This window comes from Megalobrama amblycephala, linkage group LG14, assembly GCF_018812025.1.
Source record: "Megalobrama amblycephala isolate DHTTF-2021 linkage group LG14, ASM1881202v1, whole genome shotgun sequence".
NCBI lineage: Eukaryota > Metazoa > Chordata > Actinopteri > Cypriniformes > Xenocyprididae > Megalobrama > Megalobrama amblycephala.
The window spans coordinates 41,189,876-41,212,889 of NC_063057.1; the positions used below are offsets into that span (position 1 = coordinate 41,189,876).

The following is a 23,014-nucleotide window of genomic DNA, read 5'->3' on the forward strand; positions in this document are numbered from 1 at the left end:
AGTATTTTCTCCCTGGCATCTCATATCTTCTGTCAAGCTGTTTCACAAGGTTTCTGAACCCTGTTTTATCAACAACAGAAATAGGAATTTGGTCAATGCAAATGAACTCTGCAACAGCCCTGTTGAGACTTTTTGCTTGTTTGGAGTGGCTTTCATATTTTCTTGTTTCCACTAGTACTTCTGAAATAGTAGGCTGGCTACCTGAAGCCGAAAGAGCTTTTTTTGTTCCTTTCTATGGGTGTCAAAAGGAGAAATACATAAATTATCTGTCATGCAACAACAACAGAGAACAATCAACATTTATAATATTTATTAATTTTGGTTATTGTAAGGTTTGTGTTTGGGTTCATATTAGTTTAATGCACAAAGTAATGTTAATATGCTAAACATGTATTAGTATATTTATAAATATTTAATGATTGACCTAGATTAATAAATGCTATAATACTGTTAGGTCAGGTTACCTCATGAATTTTGACAAATGTAGCTTTATTGTAAAGTGTTCATATTAGTAATATTCATAGGCTATTACTATTTCTATTACTTTCTCGGCTGCTTCCTCTAGGTGTCGCCACAGCGGCAGTAATATGCCCTTGATATTACTATCACTAGGCCTAATACTAAAATTAATATTAATAATCTCTTTATTCATTCAAATTTAATTAATATATTATTGTTTGCAACAATTAAATTAAATCAGTTGAATGATGGACTCACCTGTCGATCTCTGAACTCTTTGAACAAATCGGGATGAGCAAGTGACAAGTGCTTTGCTAGATTTGATGTGTTGCCTCCCGTGGCAACACATGATTTAAAGCAGCGTTTGCAGATTGGTGCATTGAGGTCTGTTGCTTCACCTTTATCATCACTTTTGTAGGCAAAGTAATGCCATATTTCACTCCTACTGCTGTCTTTGTTGATTAGTTTTGGGCGTGTAGAATTAACTTTATCTGTTTGATCCATCGTGTATTACTGTCGCATTTGCCGCTTCGCGTCTGTTTGAGTAGCACACTTCGGAACAGCAGCACATAAAATACCGAAATGAGCTAAATTATGATATTGAACCATTTGAAATATAATAAATACCGGTATTTTTCCAGTACCGGTATACCGCACATCCCTAACGCAGAATAAACAATGTCAAAAATTAACTGTTTAGTAGATGAATGTAATTAGAAAATAAATGAGGGTGTATGTTTGTTACAGTAGAGAAAACTACAAGATATCATCTTAAAAGGTTCGTTCACCCAAAAATGAAAATTCTGTCATTAATTACTCACCCTCATGTCGTTCTACACCCATAAGACCTTCATTCATCTTCAGAACACAAATTAAGATATTTTTGATGAAATCCGATGTGAGGCCTACATTGCTAGCAATGACACCAAACTTTTCAAAATCCATAAAGCTACTAAAAATATATTTAAAACAGAGAATACTTTTGTGTGCCAAAAAAAACAAAACAACTTTTCAACAATATCTAGAAATGGCCAATTTCAAAACACTGCTTTAAGGTCCTTTCACACTGGATGCGATTTTGACGCGTGAATTATGCATGCGATGGTTTATTTTTTGATCAGCTGTTTGTGTAATGAGTGCTTCCACACCGAACGCGAATGTTCTGCTGCACACCGATGACGATTTTTCTTCACTTTCGAGGTGACAGAAAAGGCTTCAACCAATCAAATACAAGGAAACAAAGGTGACGTCACAGCAACAATGACAGATCATCTGATAGCTTGTGTGTCGACGCATCCCGTTTTGTTTGACAAAACTAATAAAAACTACAAGGACAACGATATAAAAGACAACGTGTGGTGTAGCATTGCCAACCAACTCGGCTATCACGACTGTAAGTATGTTGTTTGATAGTTATTTGTCATTGTATAGTTCTGTGCTGTAGCAGGCTAGACTACATTTGGGATAGAAAGCTAGCACTATTATCGTCAGAGATAGAGACAGAGACCGTGTTTATTTTGAAAATTTTAGTGAGACTATTTAGGCCTGCTAATACTATACTATACATTCTTTGTGTGATAGCTATAGTTTCTAGTTTAATGATTTTGACTAGTTACCTGTTATGTGTCTAATTGTCATTACAAAAGGCACTGTGTTTTAGTTTAAGACGCAAAAAAAATGGAAAAACCTCAGGGACACCTACATACAATTACACATACAATACATACCTGTATGTATATGTATATACCTATACCAATACATACCTACACATACAATTCCTATTCATTATAAATGTTTGTATTACACTTACCATGTTACACTGTCATTTTTGGGGTGGGTGACCTTACATAAACATAGCCACAAAGTTGTTCAAATGTTTAACAATACTACAGTAAAATTGTACTTACTTCAGAATGGTTCATGTTTAAAGAAATTGTACAAATATGCTTGCCCAGCCCTGCTTGGAGTAGTTTAAGCTCTTCAGATGGCGAGGGTGAGGTGTCAGTTATTTTGTTTAAAAGATAAATGTGAATGCTAAACGGCTTCCAAGCTGTTGCTTTTGATTGCACTTGAGGGTGTGCGGTTTTTCTTTTTTTCTTTTTTTACATCCCAGGAAAAGCTCTATAAAACAATAAAACAGTGTTCCTTTTATTAAAAGGTGCAAAAGATAAGACAAATGAAAGCATTTAATTGTTTGGAGAGAGTGCTGATGATAACCTGGTCATATCCTGCTATATTCTTGGAGTAATAGCAGATGGCTGCTGTTGTTGTTGCTGCTGCTGACGACCTGAGCTGCCTGAATCTGACCCAGGCTTTGGGTCAGAAGATTTATTCAATTGTGTGCCACAGTAGCAACATCTGGATTCTCTCTCTGCTAAAAACGTGTTATGGCAAAATAAATATATGGCATTACCAAATTAATCGTACATTAACAATGAGCATCGTTTAAACTTAGCCATCTAACTCAGAATTTTAAAAATGTTGGGATGGGACGTTTGTTTAAATCAATTTACTTTTTATTTATTCATGTGCAATCTGCTCAAAAAACAAAAATCATAATAGACTAATTCATCAACAGTAAAAAGCGTGCAAATTACGAAAACTGACGTAAGATGCTAACCTTTTACAACAAGTTCACGTGCAAATTATCTCTAACTTCTTTGGCAAACGCCGTTAATAATAATCGCATTTAGAAAAAAAAAACAATGCACATTTTAACGATAAATAAAAGGAAACAATCACCTTTACATACCTGGAATCCTCCCACTTGCCTCTGCTCTGCCATGCTTGATCTGTCCTGTTGCGATCTGCGTCTCCTGCCGATGATGTGTTTCGCAGGGGCGTGCCGCCGTTTCTTGACTCCACCCCCACGTCAAACCAGTGCCGTAAAGAGAACCGCGCAGAAAAGTGCAGCGCAAAGGAAAACCGGTATCCTGAGTGCACGCTTGACTGAAACGCAGAATAAAATGAGCGTTGCAAATGATTTAGTAGGTTTGAGCATGAAAAATATGTGGCAAAGATAAATAGGATTACAGCTGTCATTGATTTCTGTAATTGATTATATTTTTATTTTTGCACTATTTTGTTTAATTTTGCAATTTATTATTTTTGTTTGCAAAACTTAATTTTTTCCACTCAATACTTTATTTTTCCTTTGCAATTCTTTATTTTTGTTTGCAAAACATTTTTTTATTGCTCAATTCTTTTTTTTATTTTTGTGCAAAACTTTAAGGCATTAATTTGACTCCGTATGGGGCTGGTAACTCCTCGGGCTGTGAGATTTTGAAAGTAGTTACTCACTTCCTTCATTGCTGGCCAAAGGTGTTGACTTGGTGGAGTGGGTGGAAGCTCCTCCGAAGAATCTGAATATTCACTTGATTCCAGTTGGGTGCTCAGTTGACTGTGGAGAAGTTTTGCACTTGGCCTAGAGAAGTTAACACAAACATATAAGGCACACCTTATACCTTCATATCATTTCTAGAGGGCATGGAATTTGACCTGCATTGCTCCACAAACACCTACCTTCTTTTTCTTGAGATATTTTCTGTCTGTCAAGTCTGATGAATATTCAGCTTGGTGGAGTTTAACCCTGGCTTCAGCATAAGTGGCTGTAAAACACAATGACACACAATAACAGAACTGGGGCAGATTTTGAAATTTGCATAAGCTTTTAGTACCAGAAAAGCAACATTTGCTCTAGAATATATGCATATACCTGTAAATCAAACTTCATATCATATCTGCAACGTGCTATTGTGGTTGCAGGTTTTCTTAGCAAGAGCACATCTGATTTGATTAATAAACTGTCAAACCTGGTGTGATTCTGCTTGGTAGGAGTAAAAACCTGTAATTATATCAGCCCTTTATGTATTAATTTGGAAAACAAAGATGTAAAGAAATTAACACAAAACTAAAGAATTCAAGGGTCAAATAACTACTTTAGGTAAGTAAAGTATAGCAGTATTTATTCTACTATATTTATTAAAGGAGGAAAATCAGTTACCTGCATTTCCCATTGCACACACATTACACACAATCCAGCTGCTGGTTGGTGGAGTGTGCTCCTTTACTGCCTTGGTTACATTGACCAGTGAGGCTGGTGGCCACCAGCATAATTTTCTGTTTGTGCCCTTGAACCACTCTATTGGAATGATGTCCATTTTCTTCCATCAGGGTCAACTTCATCCACAAACTCCACAACACTGAATGAGGACACCCTGCAAAATTCAATGAGTCATGTGCTATGTAGCTGAGGCAAAGCCACAAACATATTCTGAAGAGGCAATAGAAGCAGTGGTTTAGTGAAGTCTGTTACTGGAGCACTGGAAAGCTGACCAGACTCGTTTGATACCAAACAAATTCCTAGAGATGTAGAATTGATGGGGTAGTTGAAAAAACATGTCCCTGTCTCAAAAAGTTCATACACCACGTGTTCCTCCAGTGGAATGCACAATGTTCCGCACAATCCCAACTCTTCCCTCAAGTTCAAAACAATTGGTACCAGTAGAGTTTGAGATTATTGTGTCTTTGTGTTTATACATCTTGTACTGAACATACCGATGCATGGGAAATTCTGTCAGCATTGGTCCAGATTCATGAAGCTGTGTCAGTTTAACATCTTCAGGCATTTCTTCAGACATGTAAGCAAATAACTGCCTTTCATAAACACGCCTGACAATTTGTTGCACAGGATCCTGTGTTCTTCTCACCATTTTCTTCAGCAAGAATTTTTATTATTATTTTGGTAAACTGAATATATTATTTAAATTTCTGAACAGTAAGCAGAGAAAAGAATAAGTATAAAGTATAAACAAAATAAGTATACCACATACACATGCAGGTTTTTAGGTAAATATTATATTTATGTCAGTAAACAGCCCAAGTGACTAACTAAAGCTACACTTTTTACACTTTTTTTTCTGATAGCACCCCTTCTCTCAACTTGAATATACCTCATAGTTCCCACTCAAATGCCCTGTTTCCATGTCTTCCACAATCAGCTCCGGAGCCTCATAGTCATCCTGAAATTGAAATATTTAATTTAACAATACAGTAATGACATATAACCTGGCAATACATACTGTATACTAAACAATGTTATTTTGTTTTGTTACCTCAGTTGATCTCTTCCTCTTCCCTATTCTTTGTGAAAATTAAGAAAGAAAGAAATGGTTAATCATTTGTTAGTTAAAAAACAAAACATGAAAGAAAATGTGATTATTATTGGTGATTAAAATACTTAATGAATTATGCTGAAAGAAGAGGTACACTTTTAAAGAAATGTATGATTGCATTATCATGCTTAGGTTTCATCACATGGTACAACTGGTTAAACTCTCCATGTGAGACATCTCATTTTTATCATTTAATTGTCTTTAATTTTTTAATACCATATACTTGCCTGCAAATAAGAGATAAAAGCCGGGATATAAACAGAACTTGTAGACATTTGGTTGATGCACCTCATTATAAAAACCTTCATTGTAGCTGTCACATTTCCAGAAACCTATCAAACAGACAATATTTAGTCCAGGAGTTTTCAGCCAACCCAGGGACAAATTTAAAAACCTATTTTCTTGGTTACTCATTAAAGTAGTTTTCAATAAAAACAAATACAATTAAACATTATATAAAATTATGTTTAAAAGAAAAGTAATTTATATTTTATTAGCTGTCAAGAAAATTTTGTCTATTTAAATGGGGAAAAATCTAAGATAACAATAGTAAAATATAGCTGCAAGCAGCAATGCGGGGCCAAGCACCGAAGGCACCGCAAGCAGAGCAGCACACCAAGCAGACCAGAACATCAAGCAGAGCAGCACAACAAAAAGAGCAGCTTTTAAAGCAGAGCAACACAGCAAGCATTTCAAGCACTCAAATATCTGAGTTGTAGCGCAATGCGGAGCAAGCTGAGCAAAAACAGCAGAAATTGAATGTACATGAAAGACAGCTGGTTCAGAAGTAGGGGTAAGAATGAGCTCAAAATGATCAGAAGCTGAGATGAAAATGAACACAGAATTAACAAAAATAGATTTATTTCTAATTAAAAGAAGAAAGACTAGTACAATACCTATTGGGATAATAAAGGAATTGAAATGACAACATTACAAACAATTTTATAAAGTTGCCCCACACAGGACTTGAACCCACAGTCTCTATATCATGTGTCTGTCACTCAACTCTTTGCGCCACTGAGCAGACAGTGCCACACAGCTGTCGGAGTTCAGTAGTTCATGAGAATGAACTCACAATGAAGAATTTTTATAAAAATGCACCATATGTTATATTTATAAATTTTAGTTTAGATCATTCTCAGAAACATTCAATATTGGGAACAGAAGCAATTTGTACAAAATAACCAATTAACATGCTAAGCTAACTAGCATAAGACAAAAAACACAAGCAAGGTCACATTCAGAGACGAATATCTCAGGAATGGTAGCGAATTTCAAAAATCCATTCAGTCATTTCTGTGCAGTTTGGTCCAAAGATCACCTGAACTGATTTTGGACAAAATTTAACAAAATTTGTAGGAGAAGTAGCGAAAAAGCTGTTTTTCATTTACTTCAATATGGTGGACAGGTACATTTAAGGAAAATGACAAATGACACATCGGCAGAATCGGCATAAGCCAGGGAATGTAATGACATAAACCATATTTGGACAGTTATTTCAAAAGTTATAAGCCTTTTTGCAAATATCGTTATATCTGCGGAACACTAGGTGGCACTGTGTTGAAACTTTTCAGGTACCTTCAGGACCTTCTGATGGTCATACGTACCATTTTTGCGAAGATATGTCAAATTGTTTAAAAGATATTGCAATTTATGACACAATTCAAAATGGCGGACACGTGGTTCATCTGATGTTGATATCCTCGGATTCGGCATGGCCCAAGGAATCCATAGACACCAAGATTTTGATTTTCTAACAAAGTGTTCAAAAGTTATTGGCCAAAATAGCAATTTTTAAGATCTCATGACCTATAGGTGGCACTGTTCCCAAATTTTGCAAGGACCCTTAGATCATGGTCCTGATCAAGCATACCAATGTTTGTTTCGATTGCTCAAAGTTTGACCGAGATACAGATTCTGAACCAATTTTGGGCTGACCTCATTAAGTTTGTGACATTATAACTTTTTTTTACCTATAGCAAAAAAAATTCTGTTCAATAATTTCTGTGCGGCTCAGACCAAAGATCATCTGATCAAAGTTTGGACAATATTGGACAAATTTTGAAGGAGTAGCAAAAAAACTGCAAACTGTACATTTCAAAATGGCTGCTACTGTCATGGGCGGAGTCTTAATGTAAGATATTGCAATGCATCAGCATGAAGAGACAAACCGGATGTACTAAGTTGCATTTCTCTAGAGCATATGGTTCAAAAGTTATAACCATTAGATTAGTGAAATTTTGAACTGGTGGTGGCACTATAGAGTTGGTTCTAGAGCCTCCAGATATGGTCCAATTTCTTTTCATGACCATCTCTACAAGTGTGCCAAATTTCATCATTTTCTCATGTTCCGTTGATAGGGCTGCCATAGACTCCCATTCGGGAAAAATAATAATAAATATAGCTGCGAGCAGCGATGGCGGGCCCAAGCCCGGTGGCACCGCCACCCCGGTGGCTTCAGGGCAACTGTGCACAGCGGGCAATAGGCACTTAAAACGGTTAAACATCAAAGGACTATGTCAAATTCACTCCACATTTACTGCACTACAAGGTGCCACTATAGAGCCCCTCCTCCCTGCCCATTTTCAAAGGATTACATGTGCCAAGTTTTAACATTATTCTGATGAATTTTGAAGCAAATCAGGTAAAAATAAGAGGGTGATCTCAATGTATGCTGAAAGTGACACATTTTCTGCTTCCAGTTGGTGGCGCTATGACTTTGAATCACAATAGTCACATCCATGTGATCAGCCTTGTACAACGAAGACTAAGCCGAAGTTTCATCAAAATCAATTAATGTATGCAGGAGTTATAACACTTTGTTTCCCTTTTCTTGCCATAAATTCGTTGCCTCGCCACGGCCAAACCGTTTGAGATATCCAAAATCCGTTTGCAATTAAACAACTTCAATGTGTTAGCAACAAGTTAAAAGCTTGGTGTAAATTGGATAAACCCTGTAGGAGTAGTAGTATAAAATTCATAGCCTGTTTTTTTCAAAAAATTAACATTCAAACCAAAATAGCTGACTTCCTGTTGGTCGGAGCTAATGAATGTAAATTAGAAAATTGTCCGGCTTGATGAGAACAATATGTGTACCAAGTTTGGTGACTGTAGGAAAAACAAACCCCCCACTTTTGTCAAAAGGTGGCGCTACTGAGCCCCTCCACCACGCCCATTTCTATGGCTTTGTCCATGTCTACTGGTTGACAATATTGATGTGTGTGTCGAGTTTCATGCAATTTGAAGCATGTTAAGAGCCTCAAAAACACTCAAGAATATTATTACAGTTTGACCTGTTGCCATGGCAACAATATTTCAAATATCAAAAATCCTGTCATAGGTCTACATCTGCTGTGTATTGACATTACACTGATGAAGTTTGAAGCAAATCAGGTAAAAATAAGAGGGTGATCTCAAAACATTTCAAAAAGTGATACACTTCCTGCTGCCAGTTGGTGGCGCTATAACTTTGACTCACAATAGTCACATACATGTGATCAGACTCCTATAACGAACACACTTGTGAAGTTTCATAAAGATCAATATATGTATGCAGACGTTATAACACATTTCCTGTTTCCTTTTTCTCGCCATAAATTCGTTGCCTCGCCACGGACAAACCGTTCGAGATATCAAAAATCCCCTGGCAATTTTTAATCATCAGTGTCTTGACTTCATGCTGACCGAGTTTGGTGGCGATCGGATTAATCGTCTAGGAGGAGTATATCAAATTCCAGAGCATGCGTTTTTCAAACAACCCTTAATAGCTGACTTCCTGTTGGCGTGACGTTTAACTTAGAGCACGAAAGTTGTTCGGCCCGATGAGGTCTATATGTGTACCGAGTTTCAGACTAATACGTGCAAGCGTGTTTAATATATGGACCAAATTTTCAGACCTTTTTCAAGGGGGCGCTGTTGAGCCCCCCTGCCACGCCCGGTACCAGCTTCTGCCCGGCCCTGTTGGCCGCGGATTCCAATGTGTGTGCCAATTTTCAAGAGTTTTTGAGCATGTTAAGGCCCCCAAAAAGCCCCGGAAGACGGAAAAAAAAAAAAAAAAAAAAAAAAAAAAAAAAAAAAATAATAATAATAAATATAGCTGCGAGCAGCGATGGCGGGCCCAAGCCCGGTGGCACCGCCACCCCGGTGGCTTCAGGGCAACTGTGCACAGCGGGCAATAGGCACTTAAAACGGTTAAACATCAAAGGACTATGTCAAATTCACTCCACATTTACTGCACTACAAGGTGCCACTATAGAGCCCCTCCTCCCTGCCCATTTTCAAAGGATTACATGTGCCAAGTTTTAACATTATTCTGATGAATTTTGAAGCAAATCAGGTAAAAATAAGAGGGTGATCTCAATGTATGCTGAAAGTGACACATTTTCTGCTTCCAGTTGGTGGCGCTATGACTTTGAATCACAATAGTCACATCCATGTGATCAGCCTTGTACAACGAAGACTAAGCCGAAGTTTCATCAAAATCAATTAATGTATGCAGAAGTTATAACACTTTGTTTCCCTTTTCTTGCCATAAATTCGTTGCCTCGCCACGGCCAAACCGTTTGAGATATCCAAAATCCGTTTGCAATTAAACAACTTCAATGTGTTAGCAACAAGTTAAAAAAAGCTTGGTGTAAATTGGATAAACCCTGTAGGAGTAGTAGTATAAAATTCATAGCCTGTTTTTTCAAAAAATTAACATTCAAACCAAAAATAGCTGACTTCCTGTTGGTCGGAGCTAATGAATGTAAATTAGAAAATTGTCCGGCTTGATGAGAACAATATGTGTACCAAGTTTGGTGACTGTAGGAAAAACAAACCCCCCCCACTTTTGTCAAAAGGTGGCGCTACTGAGCCCCTCCACCACGCCCCATTTCTATGGCTTTGTCCATGTCTACTGGTTGACAATATTGATGTGTGTGTCGAGTTTCATGCAATTTGAAGCATGTTAAGAGCCTCAAAAACACTCAAGAATATTATTACAGTTTGACCTGTTGCCATGGCAACAATATTTCAAATATCAAAAATCCTGTCATAGGTCTACATCTGCTGTGTATTGACATTACACTGATGAAGTTTGAAGCAAATCAGGTAAAAATAAGAGGGTGATCTCAAAACATTTCAAAAAGTGATACACTTCCTGCTGCCAGTTGGTGGCGCTATAACTTTGACTCACAATAGTCACATACATGTGATCAGACTCCTATAACGAACACACTTGTGAAGTTTCATAAAGATCAATATATGTATGCAGACGTTATAACACATTTCCTGTTTCCTTTTTCTCGCCATAAATTCGTTGCCTCGCCACGGACAAACCGTTCGAGATATCAAAAATCCCCTGGCAATTTTTAATCATCAGTGTCTTGACTTCATGCTGACCGAGTTTGGTGGCGATCGGATTAATCGTCTAGGAGGAGTATATCAAATTCCAGAGCATGCGTTTTTCAAACAACCCTTAATAGCTGACTTCCTGTTGGCGTGACGTTTAACTTAGAGCACGAAAGTTGTTTGGCCCGATGAGGTCTATATGTGTACCGAGTTTCAGACTAATACGTGCAAGCGTGTTTAATATATGGACCAAATTTTCAGACCTTTTTCAAGGGGGCGCTGTTGAGCCCCCCTGCCACGCCCGGGTACCAGCTTCTGCCCGGCCCTGTTGGCCGCGGATTCCAATGTGTGTGCCAATTTTCAAGAGTTTTTGAGCATGTTAAGGCCCCCAAAAAGCCCCGGAAGACGGAAAAAAAAAAAAAAAAAAAAAAAAAAAAATAATAATAATCCTTAGAAAAACAAGAGGGCCCTGCGCGAATTTTCGCTTGGGCCCTAATAAAACTAACGGATACAAGAGGGGCTATAGCACCTTTGGTGCTAGGCCCCTAATAATAATAAGAAAACTAACAATTACAATAGGAGCTACAGCACCTTCGGTGCTAGGCCCCTAATAATAAAACTAACGGATACAATAGGGGCTATAGCACCTTTGGTGCTAGGCCCCTAATAATAATAAGAAAACGTACAATTACAATAGGGGCTACAGCACCTTCGGTGCTTGGCCCATAATTAAAGCTGCAAGCAGCATTTACCAGGGTTCAAGCATTTAAGGCCTTTAAGTTATTATATCTTATTCAGCAAGCATGTAAACATTTAGATCATAGATGGAAAAGACCATTTACAGCCAATACAGGCAATCCAGTAAGGAAAAACATGGTTTTTAAAGGTTTTTTGACAGTTATCTGTTGCCCGATCTCCACCACTTTTTTGGGGTGTCCTCAGAGTGTGCTCATACATATGTGTGCCAAATTTGGTGAAAATATCTCATTTCGTTTTGAAGTTATAGACACTTATATATAAGAGAGCATAAAAAATGACCCATGAAAGACTTTGATTGGATTTTTTTGAATAAAAAAGGAAAAATGAAATAAAAGCAGATCATCAGTCATACAGTGCTGCAGTGTGTCAAAGTAACAAGCAATGACGTGTCACCATGGAAAAATAAAGTGATATGTTCTGAATAATGGTCACATTAAAAAAACTCACGCTGGGGGGTTAGCCAGAATAACTTAAACTTATGTACGAAAGGGTTAATCACATATGCGTAAAAAGGATTTTTTTATTTAGCATGTATGCCACTGGAATTATAGAGGAACAGCTATGATATATATTTTGAAGGAAATATGGAGAAAGAAAAGGCTTAAACAATGATTTTATATAGTAGAAACACTTTTTATCTGAGTTTAACTACAGAAATTTGCACAGTTTTACATAGAAATGTTAGTACAGCTATATACTTAAACAAAGGGTGTAAAAATAGTAGCTTGAAAAAAATATGTATACGTATGTATATATGTTAACTGTACAATGAAACAAATATTTATGCATGTATATGAAAAAAGTACATGTACAATATGCATATGTTTTGCTAGCTGAAACTTAAAATATGTACGTATGACGTATATGGAAAATATGTATACGTTTTGCTAGCTTTTGCTAATATAAAATGTAAAAAAAAAAAACAATGTTACTACAGTACTATTGTTAAACAGAGGGTGAAAACAGTAGCTAGAAAAAAAAGAAACTTAAATTGTAGAATGAAACTAAATATGTTTGGATGGAATGTTTGCCTGATTGTCAGGTGTCTGTGAGGAAACTTCAGGTGTCTGTGAGGAAACTTCAGGAATTTCTATCATTACAGAAGATAGTTCATTATCACTGTCATTTTGTTCTGGTGTGTTTTGCTTTTCACTTTCTGTATGTAGATCAATTATTTGTCTGTCTTCAGTGTATGTGAGTGTGAGTGGACTGCATGTTATGAAGTATTCCTCTAGGTCTTGGTTGTCCATGGTGCTGAGATTTTGTTCTCTGTTAACAAATTTTGTGATGAGTGAGTTTGTGATGGATAGTGAGATTTCTTGGTTCTTTTTTGAATAGTAAGAAATCCATTACATTTTGTAATGTAGCTGGTACCTTTGCGCAGGATTTTACAGACAGTACACCTGTGAAATTTGTCTTTTAAGGTTAATGTGAGTAGGATGTATGGCACTTGGGGCACTGTTTCTTTATTGTAATTGCTGCTCCTGTGATGTCTGTTGTAGTTGTGTGTAGTGTGGGTGGCGGTGTTTGTACGTTAGTAGTGGGTACAGATATTTTTTTGTGTATGGGTGTTATAGTGGATGTGTGTGTAGTTGTCAGTGTGGTGGTGGTGGTGTTGTATTGTCTGGTAGACAAATTTGTGAAGCAGTAAGATCTCCCTGACTCCACAAGATCTATCTGCGAGTCCCATAGGGACAGTGTGATTGTTCCTGTTTGGTCTGCCAGGCTGCAGTTCTTCACCTCACAATTATTGTCACGTACTGTGACAGTGCTGGTGGAAATGTCCATTTTGTGGACGGATGCTTCTATTTTGGTGATCTGTAATCAAAAAATCTGAATTCAAGTACATAACATTTTAGTAATAACATTTTTATCAATAAAGGGAAACAATATTTTGATTAATAAGGAGAATTTTATTTTAATATTCATATTTTTAAAGTAATTAATGTACATAGGATAGTAAGCTGATGATTGGTAACAGTAAGTCAAAGGTGTCAAAGTCCTGTTCATGGAGAGCCAAAACCTGATAGATTTTAGTGTCAAGTTAAAGGGATAGTTCACACAAAAATGAAAATTTGTTGTTTGTCTGATGATTGTTTGTTGAGGTAAAGTTTACAGCACTCATAAACCTGAGTGCGCAATTCCGTTGTTTTATCCATTAAGCACAAACAAAAGCTTGATGACGCTAAATGTGTTTTTTTTAATAATATGATTCACATATTAAATAGTAATTCACGTACTAATAATACATACTGAGTTGTTTGAGGCAAGTAAATTGTGCTGTTATTTTATTGTAAATACTGTTTATATGAAAGAACATATGATGATGTAATATGGGCTACAGGCTTGTACAGGGCTGGAAATGGCTGAGATTCACTGGGGGGACTCTATATGGGAAGGTTTTGTTTTCACATTTATGCTTTAATTATTTTTTTCCCTTTTAAACTTTTGCATCCACCCAAGATATTGAAACCATCTGCAATTGGTTAACTAATGGAAGATTTCTCCTCGCCCTATATGTTTTGTAACTGCTTGTTATGTGTGCATCAGAACTGTTTGCTTCTGCTTACATTCCCATGTGCAATGCAGAGATGTTTCAACGGTGAATCAACGTCAGGTACCATGGTTGGATCAACGTTGGATTACCTTTCGGTTTTGCAAATTGGATCAACGTTAATATTGTGACGTTGCTTCACAGTTGAAATTACGACATTGTTTCACCGTTGATATCGCGTTGTGGTTATGGTTGAATTAATGTTGGATTACCTTTCGATTTTGCAAATTGGATCAACGTTGAAAATGCGACATTGTTTCAACCTCTTACCTCCAACATGGATGAATACACTATTTTACATTAAATTACAATTTAGTTTGCGTTTGTACGAACATGGCAATACTAAATAATTACTGTACATGCACTAAAAATACTTTATAAAACAAATAAACATCAACTTTGCAATGTTTAGAGGTAACATTAAAAACCTGTAGCATACAATATGAAAATGCAAAGGTTTTTTCTACAATTACAGCACAAACCTTAAATCAAGGCTTTTCTAGCTCAAAATGATACAGAAGAAAAATCTGTATTATGTACCCACATTCATGTATACTATACCTTCATCTAGATTAAAAAAACACTTTTTACAAGCACAAATTCTTAAGTGTTTTAATATTTTTTTTCTTATTTTGAGAACATCATATGCAGTGTCTGACAGTATTTTGCAAGACCGATAGACCTCAGTCCGTCTAGAGAGGGATTGCACTCCATAAGAAAACTGCCAATTTTAAAGATACATCAAGAAATGCAGTATTGATCTTCCTACAAAGATGGTTGCTGCTGTGGACCAGGGACCTTGACTTCGTTGACTGTGGTGGTTGTTAATGTGATGATTAGCAAAGGATGTTGAAGAGGGAGGGTACCGATATTTCTGATCTGGAACTGCCTTTTGTGCAGTGGAGGTGCGTGGAACAGTTTGAGAATGGACACAGGCAGGAGCAGAACTGTGTTGGTGGAAAAGGGGTATCGGAGCATGTGACTGCCTGGGCAGCAGTGTTGCCAGATTGGAAATGTCCAAGTATCGTAACAAAAGCTCAAAATTATCGTATTTGGAAGAAAATTATCGTACACGAGTCAAACGTGCAGAATACAGGCTATTTATCTAGACCAACAACGTTTTGACTCGACCTGCAAATTACAACAATAGGTAAATAAAGCGTACCTTAGTGGGAAGGTCCAAACTCCGCCTCTGAGTCACTGTCATCAGAAGCCTGCGTGTTGCCAGATGTTGAGGGGGTCCTTTTGCTGTACAGATTTGATGCCGTCATGGACCGCAACATAGTGCTCGTTGGCTTAAAATCAGGGCACCCTCCCACATTCTTAACACACTCTGAGGTGTGCACGAGCCCATTTAGAGTGTCTGTAATAAGTCGATTTCGTGGCTTTGTTTTGATGAGGTTGACTTTAGAAAAAACACGTTCGCATGACGCATTTGAATGGGGAAACACAAGAACATCGAGGGCAAACTTCCCCAGTTCGCTGAACACGGTTACCCCCTCAAAATCCTCCAAAGTAGAAATATGGTGCCAGAATTCATCAACATCCATTGCCTTTGTATCTTCGCTTAAGGCCATGAGTGGCAATCGCCTCCACTGGTCATCTATGGCTTGGAGACGGTCTGCGTCTGCCATGTCAATCAACCGTGGCACTTGTTGCATGAGGGGAAGCAGAGACGGATGCTCTGCTCGTGCCTTGGCATCAGTCGCAGTGGCAGGGGAGAGGCACGTGATTTGGGTCAAGAGGGCATCATCAAAGTCAAACCGTTTCCTTATTTCTCCGCAGGCAACCCGGAGAAAATTCTGACAGCGCACATGAAAATCTGTCAGGGTGGCTGCTGGAATCTTAGCCTGCTGGACATGCTGCATTACTTTTACACCCAAGTACAGCGTGTTTAGTGGTCGGAGCTTTGTGCCGTCATTTATGTCGATTTGATTCAATGGTACGCAGAACATAGTCTCTGTCCATGAAGGTGAGAAGGAGATCTGTGTAGGTTTCACAGACCTTGCTTTTCAATGAAGTAATCGCCACCTTTTCACTTTGAAAATATTGATTAAGGTCTGTGAATTTAGGTAGCACCCACTCTAGAAAATAGTAGTACAGGCGAAGAGACTCATCATTAAGGGAGCGAAAAATATTCTCCGCAGCGGTCAATCTGGCCTCGAGCCACTGGTCAGTGAAAAAAAGCAGAAGGGCATTCCACTGGGCGGACACGCGTTTCACAACTTCGCTCAATGACAGCCATCTGGTCTGGGAGGGCTTCAGTAGTTTGTGGGGTTCAACATGGCAAAAATCTTGAAATTCTCGGAGCTGTGCGAGACGTTTTGCACTGTTTTTGAAATATCCATAAATGTCTCTGGCTAAATCCTCGCACCTGCGAGGGAGCTGCTTGCATGCTTCACTCGCACAGAGGTGCAACGAGTGGCACATACACCTTTGCACTGTGATGCCCGGCAGATCATTTCTAAGGCGGCTGGAGACAGAATTGTGTTTTCCCATCATTGTATTGCAGCCATCCGACCCGAACCCCACTATGTTTTTAATCGGTACTTCTGCATCAGTGAATGACTTAATCATCTCGGTGTAAAGCCTTTCTGCAGTGGCCCCCTCAGCGGCAAACTGTCTGTGTTGGTCTGAATAGATCTGCACCAGTTTCCAGAAACGGGTCTGAATCCTGTTTGTGCCCTCATCAAAAAAACGAACAACGATACAAAGCGTTTTCACGTTCCCGATGTCTGTTGACTCGTCAATCAAAACGCTGAATTTTTTCTTTTTCAGGATTTCGGTTAGACTCTCTAAGTAACAGCCACCAATGACATGCTTGGTAATAGCAGTTGTCTTTGTGCGACCAAGGCTCATGTGCTGAGCTGTTTTCGAATCTTTGAATATATCTTTTAAGACGTTGACCAAATGATCCAAGGTCCTCAATGCCATGTTGTGCTCTGCCATGAACCCTGTTAGCTTTATCTCTGCATTTTTAACTGCTGTATCTAGCTGTTCACTTTCTGATGGTTTCTGTAGCAAACGGGCTATGGACCTTTAAGCTGGGGCTAGATTTTTCTTTTTGTCCTGATGTTTCTTTGACTTTTCGTGATTTTTTTAAAACGGTCACCTCAGCCACCTAAACACTAGGAAACATACATGCACTTGTATACATGATGGGTACCTTTTGGCATAATTATATTTTACACATACAGTCTTCAATGCATGTTTGTGTGTGTGTGTCTGTGTGTCTGTGTTTGTGTGGTGGAATGTGATCTGGCACTTAGTCCCCATGAGGGGCCCTTTGATGTCCCAAGAACTAGGAAACGGGGCCCTCTGTTTTACCTCGGAGGGTAACAAAAATGTCAGAGTGTCTGTTTTTTCTGGACCAGCCGGAGGCGAGGTCAGATTACAATGCAGGGATACAATACAATGCAAGTCAGACAATATAAACACATTTCAGATAAAAGGACCTTGCAGTTCTTATAGTAATGCCCTGATCACATCTCTTATATGCATGTACAAGTTCACAGCTTGATACGGGGCTTTTGGAAGGCTCAAATGAGACTCCGAAATTATAATGTTGCATAGTTCATTTACATCTGAATCACATGGTAATACTGCCCTCCACAGGTCAAAGTTTGAACTAATTTTTATATGCAATATGCTAGTTCAATAGTATATAACAATTAGTTCAAACTTTGACCTGTGGAGGGCAGTAATACACTTAACTGTGTCTACACTGCTAGAATTCTAATAGAGGAGAAGAAGAAGAGAGCTAGTTCAAGATGAGCATTTAAGGTTAAAACTTATATAATTTTCAATTTTTTTTAGAAAAAGAGTGATGGTTTCACTAGATAAGACCCTTATTTCTCATCTGGGATCATGTAGAACAATTTGAAGCTGCAGTGAAACTAATTTTGACCTTCAATCGTTTGGTGCCCATTCAAGTCCATTATAAGCAGAAAAATCCTGGAATGTTTTCATCAAAAACTTTAATTTCTTTTCGACTGAAGAAAGAAAGACATGGACATCTTGGATGACATGCACTGTAAAAAGTGAAACATTGGATTAACTTAATAAAATTGAAGTACCATTCACAATAAAGATTTTACATTGACCTAATGTTCAGAAACCATTCAGTTCAAACTAATTTTCTGCATTTCATGCAAACTCTTTTCTGAATTTGGTGTAAATCAATATTTTAAATTGGCTTAAATAAAAAAAACACGTTTTTTAACAGACTTGATTTCCTGCAAACTCTTTTATGAATTTGGTGTAAATCAATATTTTAAATTGGCTTAAATTAAAAAAAAAAGGTTTTTAAGAGACTTGATCTAAATTTAATTTTCTTTAATCTGAAATATGTATTCATTGCAAGTAATATAAAAGGCTTCACAATTGACAATCTAAAAAATTTAAATTCTCTCAAAATATATATATTTTAAATGAGTCACATCAAACGTTATTTTAAAAGATTTATTAAATCACTGTTTTTAAGATTAGACTTTTTTGGCAAAACAAACATTGTTTTACAAATACAAATATAATTCAGAGAAATAAATGTAAATCAAATACAAAACAGAGATATTGCCACATCCAGTAAACAACAAACAACTACTGAACTACTAATACGATGTAGTGGAGACTGGGGTGAAAGAATTTCTGCCATCCTGTGCTCATCAAAGCACTGAAATGGAGGCTGTCAGTCAGTCATTGACTATGCAGCAGAGTGCAGAGGCGACATATTTTGGGGGTCATTTTTCTTGCGCCAAGTTCCATTAAAACTTTCAGAAAAAACTCAAGTGAATTTCAGTTCTTTTGGATACTCGAGGTTTACCACATATGTTAGTCCAAACAGCACTGCTACAGCAGCTGCGGTTGAGGGCACGTTACTGAGGACCTCTGTGGACTCAATGAGAACCCTGGTGTCTGTCTGTCTCACTGATTAAGACGGCCATTGTTTGCTCCAGTCCATCACCTGGCATATCCTGGCAAGACAATACATAGTAATGAATAAAGAGTGTATCAATATCTCAGAAAATTAAACACTATTTTGGTTTTGAGTGGTTGATAGCACTGTTGCGGTCTCTTGTTTCTGTGTACAGATCTCAGACCCTAGGCTGCCTACAAAGGCGTTTTTTTTGACGGCCTGCTTATGGGGCGTGCAGCTAGCGGATCATGAGGATGAATATGATCATTTATGTTTGGGCCTGCAATCGCTGATACAACCTTTAAAACAACCAGGGCATCCATAACACTTCAGCTGAGCCACATGCAGATTGCCTCCATATAACACCACACTGAAAAGGCTAACAACAATGTTAGTGTTAGGGGCATCATGCTCAGATCTTCACTCATTGTGGTTAGACGGAGTTCGTTTTGAGCACAAACGATTGAGTTGTCAGGGTTTTAATGTCATAATTGGTATCATACAGGGCTGTACAGTGTGACATTTGTCGCACATGCTACAAAAGAAATCAGTCTGTGCTGACAACTTTCAGGCTACTGGTGCTAAAAATCTTTTAACCTTTGTAGCACCAGTGTTACGCGCAAAAAAAGTTCATGTACAACCCTGTCATAGCGACCATAGAACAGACCGGTTAAGGTAATATCAAACATATTTGATTCAGTCTGACTCAGTCGTAATTGTACATACGTCATCTAAACGATGTAAAATCCTGCCAGTCCTTTCCTTTGTCACGCCACCCTTTTTCCGTCGTGATTCTCATGAACTCGGCACTGATCTAAAAAATGAAAACAGCAGAAAATACAAAGATTGGGATTAATAATTGACCAAATTATTTAAATTAGTAACAAAAGCTGTAATCAAATTACTGTTATGAATACCAAATGAACAAGAATCAACATAGTTTTGCACCAAAACTGACCTCTTCCTTTTGAAAAAGTGCTGGCCACCTCTCCACAACATTTGCAATTCTTCCCAGTCAAATATTAAATTGTCATCTTTCTGAAACATAAGTAAATTAATTATCAGTATCCTACCTGGCAAAAATGTATTTATTCAATGTTATCTACATTATATTGCAACTGCAGCAGCATTTTGAACATTTGCAAAGATACATTAAGCCATAATTGCAAACACACGAGGACAGTCTCCGCATGGAAAACACATGACTGGTAGATGAATGTTCTACAACATTTCTCTCCGAAAAAGTAGGAAATTAAAATAGATTGAATGGAGGATTTTAACTGTCATAAGATGATTGACATGCCAGTTTACGATGACAGGATGCACGCGACAGATCCGTCCGTTAAAGATGACAAAGTAGTATCTCCCAAAGCTTGCATACTCTTTTGCTACACACTCAAAAGTTTATACTTTTTCTCCACAAAAAGAGTACATACTTTTAGGGCGTAGTATAAGTAGGCGAATTGGGACGCAGCATATGTAATCATTTGCTCCAGCCCTGAATCAGTGCAATCAGTATTGAATGTAATGCACGAATCACCTACTCACCCCAACCCCCTCCCCTCCATGGCAAAAACAATGTTAATTGTACGTCTGTGTTATCTTATTATATTCCAGAACTTTCTCTCGCGTTTTCATGTGTGCGCATGCGCAAACCATGCTTAATCTAATAAAAGTCGTTTGATCGAATGTATAATTTAAATTTCATTGTTATGTTATAATTTTATATTGTATCGATCTAAGAAAATAGATTGAAAGACACATATAAATTACAAAATGTAATTTTACTTAATCTAATAATTTTAGGCTATTGGAATGAAAACAAATATATCAAACGAAAAACACCAATGTTTTACTTTTTACAGTGTACTGTATAATATAGTTTGCCAAGCTATGTTGGCCTATAGATATAGGCAAACGATATGTTCGGATAAGGTCTTACTCTCCCAGCCAGCAATGACATGTGGGGCCCAGATGAGGGCTTCATGGGCGGCAAATGTGGGCCCCATTATGGGCTTGCACCCGGGATCCACATTGGGGCAAGTCGTGGAAGCCCAGACGTACTGAAAGTGGGACCTGTAAGGGTACTGCATGGGTCTTAATTGGGCAATTCATGTCAGACCCATTTGGGCCCCACCTGCCCAAAGGGTTCCAAAGTGGGCTTTGCAACATGGCTACACAGATGGGCTTTAAATGGGATCTGTAAGAGTCTTATGTGGGTCCTAACTGGGCAATTCATGCCAAACCCATTTGGGCCCCACCTGCCCAAAGGGGTTTAAAGTGGGCTTGCACCCGGGATCCACATGGGGGCCAGCCGTGGATGCCCAGATGGGTTTTAAGTGGGATCTGTAAGGGTCTTATGTGGGTCCTAACTGGGCAATTCATGCCAAACCCATTTGGGGCCCACCAGTCTGAAGGGGTTTAAAGGGGGCTTGCACCCGGGATCCACATGGGGGCCAGCCGTGGATGCCCAGGTGGGTTTTAACTGGGATCTGTAAGGGTCTTATGTGGGTCCTAACTGGGCAATTCATGCCAAACCCATTTGGGGCCCACCAGTCTGAAGGGGTTTAAAGTGGGCTTGCACCCGGGATCCACATGGGGCCAGCCGTGGATGCCCAGGTGGGTTTTAAGTGGGATCTGTAAGGGTCTTATGTGGGTCTTAACCGGGCAATTTGTGCCAGACCCATTTGGGCCCCACCTGCCTAAAGGGGTTTAAAGTGGGCTTGCACCAGGATTCAACCGTGAATGCCCATATGGGCTTAAAGTGGGCTCTGTAAGGATCTTATGTTGGTCCTAACTGGGCAATTCATGCAAGGTAAGCCCAACCATTCATTTAAGGAAACAATCTAAGAAAAATTAAAAATGAAGAATGAATGTAAGTACAAGATAAATACAAGACACTTGATGCTTTGAACTGCAAGAAATATATTAAATTGAACAACAAAAATTATCTTTAAAAAACAATGTCAGAACATACGGTAAACTAAAAAAATATATTTTAAAAAAATCTTTGAAAAAAACCCTCCAAAAATACAATACAAAATACACTCATTATATAATACATTGAACAACAAACATAATCTTTAACAATTAAAATTTTACAGGACACAAGAGGGCGCTATTTAATTGTAAGGGGGTTATTGTACGGGGAGGAAATTGCTTTCATGAACATTTATTGGCCTCCTGGCCATCCGGGCGATTTTTTGACTACAGCATTTGCCAAATTAGATCGCATCGAATGGCCCTACTTATTTCATACGTTATATAAATTTGGTCTTGGTGAGCAATTTATTAAGTGGGTCAAGTTATTGTATAATGAACCTCTTAGTGCCGTGCTAACTAATGGATGTCGCTCCTCTACATTTAAAGTTGGGAGAGGGACGAGACAAGGCTGCCCTCTCTCACCTCTTTTATTTGCCTTGATAATTGAGCCATTGGCAGAGGCTATAAGATCAAATAATGAAATTTGTGGGTTAACGATAGCAAACAATCAGCATAAGATTGCCTTATATGCCGATGATATTTTGATATTCATGGTGAATCCTGATACCTCTACCCCAGCTCTCTTAGACATAATTGACAAATTCGGTACATTTTCAGGATATAGAATTAATTATTGTAAGTCAATGGCAATGCCTATAGGTGGCTTGAAACAAATACCCCAAGGTTTACCATCCTTCCCATTTAGATGGGCCCCCGAGGGTTTAATATATTTGGGCATTAATGTTACCCCCTCCTTTGAACAGATGTATAAAGCAAACTTTCTTCCACTTTTTGAACGTATTCGGTTGGACTTAGAAAGGTGGAATGTCCTTCCTGTTT

At 38.1% G+C, this 23,014-nt stretch overlaps 1 long non-coding RNA gene across 1 annotated transcript; it reads right to left on the reverse strand.

Moving 5' to 3' along the window:
- Positions 1–18,730: 18,730 nt before the first annotated feature.
- Positions 18,731–20,328, reverse strand: LOC125246082. Its single transcript, XR_007179715.1, has 3 exons — positions 20,151–20,328; positions 19,919–20,006; positions 18,731–19,250 (listed from the first exon to the last, which is right to left on the reverse strand). It is a non-coding gene; the product is annotated as an uncharacterized LOC125246082 (long non-coding RNA).
- Between the last annotated feature and the right edge of the window lie 2,686 nt (positions 20,329–23,014).